Genomic DNA, 9,145 nt, shown 5'->3' on the forward strand with positions numbered 1-9,145 from the left:
CAGTGCCTTCATGAGCGCGTGCAGCGCGGAGCAGAAAAGAGCAGCTGTGCGCTCGTAGCTGAGATCCAGATCCTGAACCATGTCCCCGACCAGCAGGCTGCAGTCAGAGTGAGTCAACAGAACTGTCAACACCGGTGGAGCCTGGCCAACAAGACAGGATTATAATGAAATACAGTACAAGCTCAGGGCAGCACAGGCTTAAGTAGATCAAGGAGGAAATCGGGTAAACCCTCCAGCAGTTATTTCTGTGTCCATTTTGGGTTAAAAACAAAAAACACGTCATAACTACCTGTGGATGCTGGCTGAGCCTCTGAAGGTTGAGTGATATGTCATTAAGCAGGTAGTCAGAGTTCTCATTGATCAGTTCCTTGAGGGAAGCGTATCCACAGACCTTATTGATGTTCCATATGGAGCTCAGCGCCGCCTGGCTGACCAGCAGCGTCTCCTCACCAGCTTTCTCCAGCACAGGATACAGCCAGGTCGTCAACAAGGGACGGAAATCGCGGCCCAGCGCCTCAGCACAGCAGGCGAAGGCCTCCAGTTGGATGCACAGCTGACAGATGTTGCTGTTGAGCTGGTGGATCGTGGATGCAGATGTTGATGATGAAGGAATCACTTGGAGAGAGCCGGCATCACTGTTGCATATGGAGAGGAGTCTGGATGGACTGAGCAGCTACGCAAAGAGACAAAACACATGTTAATGCACTGCTTTTTAGCCACTTTTACACATGCACTGCAGCTCTGAAGTTTTCAAGATATTATCCATGCAGTGAGAACGCAAATGTCTGACACAGTTACATCAGACATTAAACAGCCTTTAGCCTTCCTGCTCCTGAAAGCCTGTATTATATCTGACTGTGCTCATGTGGGACAGCACAGATCAGCCTTTCTCAAAGTCAAGAGTGGGCCAATTTAGGATCTTCACTCAAATTTAAAATACAAGGGAAACTGATGTATTTCCTTACATAAACAAAAACAACACATGCTGTTATAAAATGCTCATCCTACGCAGTCATATGCAAAGTGTTAAAATCAGTGTGTGATCCACCTGCCACTAAGAGATATTATTTCTCTTTGGTAGATGGAAAAAATATAATCAAACTCACTGTCAGTAGCTACAACAGCACATTTGTTATAATATGATGAATCAAGCATTTAGATATTAAATAGTATTGAGGGAGACAGGATCAAATACAGTGAGGCATCTCGGGTGGGCAGAGCCCTGATTCAGTAGGGTGAATAAGGGATCTCGTCTCCTCCGTACTTAATGAGTGTGGTGTACCTGTCAGTCATGTCTGGCACATAAGACACCAGGTAGGTCCCATCATGGTTGTCACAGATATTTGCTTCTTGGGCTTCCCGTCTGGGTCCTTCAGGAGAAAAAAAAACTGTTACCTAAATATCAACACTTTGGTTACATTATTGTGTGGTCCACGTTCATGCGCTCACAGTGATCTGCACTGCCAGCAGTCCCTCACCTGCATCTTTGCCATCAATGTTGAACTTCACTGGCAGAGAGCTGGGCACTCCAGTGGTTTTAAGGCCGGATCCACTTGCACGCACCTTGCTGGCATCATGGGTGGGCAGCACCTTCACCTTGTAAGGGTGGACAAAAGGGAAGAGAAGAACAACACGCTCACAAATGAAAGGAGCCTCATTTACAGAACCCAGTAAACCACACAAAGACTTTTCCATTTTTAAAGCTGGCCAGAGTGCAACACTGTAACATGTAACACCTAGAAGGTTCAGATGGTTGCAGTACTTTGCTCATTTGGATCAAAAGTTTGGGGGAAAATCTTTCATTAAATCAAGTGATTGTAATGCTCTTGCTTCCGTTGTGTAGTTAACCATCTATCATTTTAGATGTTTCATTAGCAGCCTGATGAAATTAGCTGTGTCGTTAGCCCACTTCAGCCATCCAAACAGATGACCATCTAAGGTGAATTATGCAGATCACCAGCACAGTACACAGATTACCACTTCTTATTCCAGCCAGACTTGTTGTTACTTCATTCTAATCATGCAGTAACAACAAAGATTTATTCCTACTGGCTTTTTAAAATGTGCTTCTTCTATTCTAGAAAAACAAAAACATGTTATCACAGGCTTTTGTTTTTTTCAATGACATTTGTGTTGGCTGTGTCAGTTGCAGGCAAACATTTATCATAATGGTTAGATATTAGGAAATAGCTTAAAATCAGTGCATATTAACTTGTTACACTGCCTTAATGTTGCCTGCATGGGATCTCCTCATCAGCATATGACTGTACCCTGGATGATGATATGTGAGGAGCTTGAACTTGATTCGCTAACAGAAACTAATTTAGCTAGCTTAGCACACATGTCTTGTGGCAAGATATATGCACCTAAATGCTTTAAGTCATTGGCTGTTCTGCCAAATTCCCACCAACCTGCAACTTTGTGAGCTGACTGTTTCGGGATTTTTCTGTTTTAGACAACAAAAAGAAAAGAAAAAGATCTACAGATTCAGGCATTTCCTTACCTGTGGTAGTCACGTAGAATGACGTCACTGACAATGGTCTAAGTTGAAAACAAACTTTCTCAAACAAAAAAAAATCAAAACAAAAACAAAAAAAGAAGAAGTGAGTCGGCGTGTCATCTTTACCGAGCACCATACATGTTTTGCCTCACATTAAAATTATTATTTTTCCTTTTCAAAAATAATTTGTCTTCAGAGAAGTCAAATATATCAAATTTGCACGAATTCCACGGCCCGGCAGGTGGCGCAGAGCACTTGCCGCGCCCCTGGCAGCTTGAAGCACAGACAGCGATGGTTCGATTCTCACTCAATCACTCATGCCGACTCCTGTCTGGAGCTTCGGCCTGCTAGGGGATTCCTGGTCTGCGCAGGGAATCCCGACCTTTTTTTCTTTTCTGTTTTTCTTTTTTCGGGGTGTTGGGGCCTTTATTTATAAAGCTGGGACTATCTCCCTTGTCATGGCTACCAACAACAACGCCAGCTTGGGGGAGAGCAGAGACCCGATAAGCACAGACTCATTCATCCTTTATCCACTTTCTTTTCACTGCTGCTGCTGCTGTGGGAAACGCTGGGACTTGTGTGGCTATGCAGTTTTGCCTTGTTGGGACCAGTCTTGATTTACACATTTGATAGTGAAGACTGGATGTTTAGTGACCAGAGCTGGGAAATCTGGACAGAATCTGCAGCCTGCATCTCCAAATCAGAATGGCTTTAGATCTGACGCTAGCAGACAGGCATGCATGTCTCAGGGTGATTACACACTAACACATTGTGATTAATCACACACATTTGTATACATTTTATTCACAGATTTAAAAAAACAAACAAAAAAAAAACCACTATACAAAATGTGTTTTCGTGACAGGCTGCTAGTAACAAAGTGCTTAAAGATTTAAATTGGTTCTTTGCCAAGTTTTCTGTTATGTGCACACACATTCCTTGACTTAGGCGCTTTTTAATTCTCCAATAATGGTCAGTGCCAAGTGTTTACACAAACAAAAAACAAACAAACAAAAAACATTACTCAGAAAATGGTCAGGTACAAGAACTGGACTAAAAAGGAGTGGAAAAACCAGATAATGTCCAAAGAAATACTTCAGCGTGTGGCTCACGACTTTTGCACAGTACTGTAAATGTTATTAATAATGAAAGATGTCAAAATGTAGCTTTCTCATTTTTAAAAAATTCCCATACACATTATTCTTTTCTTCTAGTGGAGGTGCCTCCTCCTTCTGACCTTAGGGTAACTAATTTCTCAGACAGTGACATCACGGTGCGCTGGGAAGCTGCAGCTGATGATGATGTTTCTTACCTCACTAAGTGGAGGCGACCTGAGACAGGTGGGAAGAACTATTGGATTGTTGGAGTACATATTATGAAGTAAAAATACAATGTCTCAATAAACTGTTGTCCTGTGTCTTAAGGAGCATCAGATATCACTGTCTGCACTCTATGGAGATGGAGCTCAGAGTGAAGCTGTGGCCATACGCTACAGCACCTGTGAGTCACACATTTTCTGATCCTGAACGTTTCTCAAACTCAGGAGGGGAGAGCCTGAAACCATTTACCGAAGTCACATTAGCAGCAGTGTTCAGCCTAAAAAATACACAAGTTACAAGTCGTGCATTTGAGTCATGCACCCATATTATTTCTTAATTTATTCAATTATTTTCGAGACACTGTTAGTTGTTAGAAGCCAGTGTTTTAATGATAGGACATATATGACAGTAATGAGACAACCTAAGATATCCAAGATTACCACAAAAACACAGATAGAATCGCAGAAAGCTTGTTTCTCTCCCGTTAGGCTATAGGCCCAATTACCTTTGAGTTTTCTGTGGTCAGTAGCCCTTCATGTCATATTCTGTCTCTATGTACAATATAGCATTACTAATACAATAACCTGTACGTCAATGAACTTCATTGTGTAATTGATGGCCGTTCTCAAAGTACTAGTCACTTAAAGGTTAAATTTCACATCTAAATTCTCATCTTTGAGTAACTAGAACTCCGAGCTATGAAATAAATGTAGTGAGGTTAAAGTATCAAATCAAAGTATCAAATTCTCTGTTATACTTTACATTTATTTTCTAAAAAAACACTTTGCTCTGCTGCCAAAATAATTTCCTCCTATAAAGGAGCAAAGTGAGTGTTAAGTGTCGTTAGCTGTGGTACTTTATCTCTTCTATGTTGCTGCAGGCTCTGGTGGAGGCCCAACCAGCCTCACGGTTTCTGATGAGACTGCCGTCAGCATGGTGATCAGTTGGGTACCTCCAATGCTCATGTCCTCCAGTATCACGTGTCCTACACAGCATTGACTGGAGCTGATAGCCAGGATCACACTGCGAGTGGGTCGTAGTCATCACATCTTCACCTCTTCTGGGCTTCAGCCGGCTGTCATGTGTCAGAATTCCAGAAATTCCACAAGTCCCAAAACTTTAAATGAGTTCTGACTGTGTTGGGATGATAGTGTTGTTTGTTGTCTGCAGGTGCTGGTCCCTGGTGGAGAGAAGCAGGTGATGCTGGAGTCACTGCAGCCAGATGCACGTTACAGCATCTTGGTCACCGCTGAGTACCACAACAGAGAAGGAGGCAGCGGTTCAGCTCAGGGCAAAACTGGTGAGTCAAACAAGGGAAAGATGCCAAGACAGCTCAAGTGCAACTTCCAGTTAAGACCGACAGGCTTACATGCAAAAAGTGCAAATGTCCCATTACTTTACCCTTACAGGAGGATACGGATACTTGAAGGTTTCCACATATAGAAACATCAAGGTTTGTGGGCAGTATTGTTTCTACAGCACTACACGTACAGTCATTTTGGTCCAGAGACACAGATTCCTTTCTCTCAGACCACTCCAGTATCTGTGTGTCATGGAGACCAGTATCTGCCGTTGATGGATATCCTATTGTAATCCAGGATGTAAAAGGTATTCAGTAATCACGTCTACAGTGATGTGAAAAGGTGTTTGCCCCTTCCTGGTTTCCTAGTGTTTTGCATATTTATCACACTTACATGTTTCAGATCATCAAACACATTTTAATATTAGACACAGATAAGACAAGTTAATACAAAATACAGTTTTTAAATGATGATTTCATAGATTAGGGAGAAAGATTATCCAAACCTCCCTGGTCCTGTGTAAAAAAATGCCCCTCTTGTTAAATCACGAGTTAACTGTGATTAACCAATTTTGGACACCTCAGTTCAGTGTTACTAAACACACTCAGGCCTGATTAATTTCAGACTTGTGAATCAGTTAAATAGAACCTGTCTGACAAAGTGAAACAGGCTAAAAGACCTAAAAAAGCAACACATCGTGTCACCAGCCATCCTCCTGGTCCTCAGCGTTAATGCCCACTTAACTGAGCCCTTCAGTGGAAAGGCTCAAGCAGATGAAGCCTAATATAACAAGATGAGGCTGACAAATATTCTATTTGAATGTTTAAAAAGAAAAATATCACAGTATCTATGCTTTCACTGAGCACATACCTGCATCAATGATGAACTCTCAAGGCTGAAAAGTCCTGTCCTCGGTCAGCCACGGTCCGCTCACACGCACACGGCTCACATCACCAATCCCTGACTGCTTGATCATAACAGCAATTGGGCTGCTGGGAACATGACGGCCGTTCTTCTTGATGTTAACAAGGTGCTCACCAATCTCCTTGGGAGCAAAGGAGATTCCTAAGACAGACAGACAAAACAGATGTTAACAACACTTATTCTTGTGTATGCATGCAGCCCGTTTCAATTGCTCCTGCTTCTTTCCCCGTGCTTTAACTTTATTACTTTCCCCCTCTGTCTTTTACTTAGGGATTAATAAAGTATTTGGATTCTGATGAGTCTCATTGTTTAGCAAACTTCTCAATTATCAGACGGACACTCACCGATGTGAGCGTTACGCAGCATCTTCAGCAGGCAGGGCTCCTCTGGGCCTGAGGGTGTTGTAAGAGAGGCTGTCAGCTGGCTGAGGTCACGCTCTCCTATGTCCAGTGGAATATCTGCAGCCGAGCCCACCTTCAGTGAAGTATGTTGGCTGGAAGGCTTGGAGGCCGTCTTTGCCACTCCAGGGTCAGAGACCTTCACCTTGTTTGGATGACAGCCTGCTCCGATAGTCATCTGTGGGCACACAGGGCAGCATTACACTTTTGCTATGAACAGTAACTCTGGAGCTCTGTGGAGTGTGCAGATGATCTCATTACTGTCTAAAAATGGATAACAAAACCGAAGGAGTGCCGAATCATTGACAAATACAGAGTAACAGGTGTGCAGCATGGCTAACTAGGTAGCAACAAGCCTCTAACACAGCAGCGTGTATGCTAGCGGCTAATCTAGCGAAGAAATGAACAGAGTGCTTTTAGGTGTTGTAGAAGGATAAGATGATAAGCTGTGTGTGTTTTTCAGAATGACCTGCTTGTATTTACCTTCATTGATGAGTGGGACTAGGTAGGTGTGCTGAAAAGAGGCCAAAAAGCTGAGGCTGAAGAGCGTGGTGTAAAGCTAGTGACGCCGCCAGCAGGTTTCCAAGCAGGATTCCTGGTAGCAGGAAGGCTTTGGCTTGGAACGCCGTCCAACATTGGCAGTCCCATTTTGTGAAAGGCAATGGAAAACTAGCTAGGTTTCCATGTGTAATTTGTGTGCAACAATATTGCACAAGAAACTTAATAGCTCATTTAGAGAACCCCCGCCCCGCCCCAAAAAAACCAAGTGTTGAAGAACAGAAGATAAATGTCCTTTTTTTCATGTTCTCCTGGCCGGTCGCTACCAGCGGCTGTGGGACCGTAGGTGGTGGGTCGTTTTCCACGCTTCTTTTGTTGTACAGCACCAGGTGAAAAGACTGTAGTAGGTTTCCTTTGTGTGGTTTTGTTTTGGTCCACCTCTGCTGGTAATCCCCGGTTGTATATATATTCTTTCTTGTACTTTGGGACGCTGTTTTAGACATTCAGTGTGTTGTTGTCGTTGTTTTGTTTTTTTTTGTTATATAATAAATCAAACTGTGTTCATATTTGAACCGGCCTCACCGTGCATCCCTGACGGCAGAACGCGCTGGTTACGAGCGGGAACGAGCTCACAAAGTGCACGCCCGTGTTTTTTTTGGGGGGGGGTTTGCGGTCCGGAGCTGTAGGAGAGACACAAATTAACTCAGAGACACAGACTGATGCGACAAAACCAGTAAGTAGGTGTACAGCGCACACTGTAGTCTGCAGCACACAGGAGTATTAGCTTATTACGTACACGTTGGTAAGCTGTCTTGTGGAAACTGACGAACTGAAACAAATGAGCGTGCTGTGTGTGCAACAGCGCGACAAACTTTACCTGTCCTTTTATTAACTGCACATGTAGTGCTGGTCATAGCTGCTGGCTCACTGGATAAGGCTGTCATGGGTCTGTAGCTCTGTCCACCGTTTTAGAGAACATATTTAGTTTTAAAGTAAGTTACAGGGCTTTTCCTGCCTTTCTGGAGGGCTTATATTTCACTTAAAACGATCTAATATGCATGTCCACATAATAATGGATTATTATAATATTTAAAAAAAACACGCTGTATTTTAAAGAACATACATTAAGAAACAGATTATATTAGATTTATATTTTAAATAAGACAAAATGCTGATTTTACAGCAGCAAAATTATTGTATCTCTACAGTTTAAAAATGTAATAAGCTTTCCCCTGCACAGAGTGGATAGTGAAACAAATGGAATCATCATAAATACATTATTTTAAATTTATTACTTTTTTTCCCTCCTTGCTCTAGTAATAAAATAAGGGAAGGATTCTGGATCAGCACCATGATGGAAACTTGTGCCCACAGTATATACAGTATTCTGAAGAAGGTCTAAAATGTCACTGTGCGTGCATGTGTGTGTTTTGTGTATATGGATTTTGAATTATTACTCATATAACATTGTCCAGACATGGCTGGTAAGGACATGAGGAAACAGTAGGAGCTGTGTGAGGCTACTAAAGGCAGTGGATCCCTCAGCAGCTGGATTACAAAGAGCACAGGTAACATTAACACATGTACCAATTGTTGGAGAGGTATTCCAGTATAAAAATGATAAGCACAACTGAATGTTTTGCTTCTATAACATTTTTCTGTCATCATTTTATTATAGATTAAGTGCAGGAGTTGTTAAGTGTGGATAATTAAATAATAGTTTATTGCAATAGCAAGTTGTGCCTTGTTCTCAGATGACAGCAAGTGGAGAGTGATAGATGGAAGGAGGAAGAGAGGCAAAGAGTGATTCACAGGCAGGGTCTAGTTTATTTCTCAGTTTTTTGTTGCCTTATGGTTCCAAGCGCTGTCACAAATCTTGCATTTTGTTATTATCTCATGACACTTGTTTAATCAGCTACCATCTCTCCTATGGACTTTTTAATGTCTACAGTCTCAGATCAACACAGTCCTGCCCTCCAGCACTATCAGCAGCAGGAGCAGCAGCAACCCTCAACAGCAACATTGTACCCATCAGGTAAACACAGGCTATGTTGCTTTGTCTCACAACAGTAATATAGTATGATGCGATCCCATATTAGATTCTTGATGAATGGTGTTGTTGTTATTCAGCCTGGTTCAATGTGCCCCTTTTAGCTTTGAGCACCCGCCCCTATAAACGTCTCTGCACGGCCCTGACGTGTGCTG

The sequence above is a fragment of the Oreochromis niloticus genome, unplaced genomic scaffold (assembly GCF_001858045.2).
Source record: "Oreochromis niloticus isolate F11D_XX unplaced genomic scaffold, O_niloticus_UMD_NMBU tig00008058_pilon, whole genome shotgun sequence".
NCBI classification, from domain to species: Eukaryota; Metazoa; Chordata; class Actinopteri; order Cichliformes; family Cichlidae; genus Oreochromis; species Oreochromis niloticus.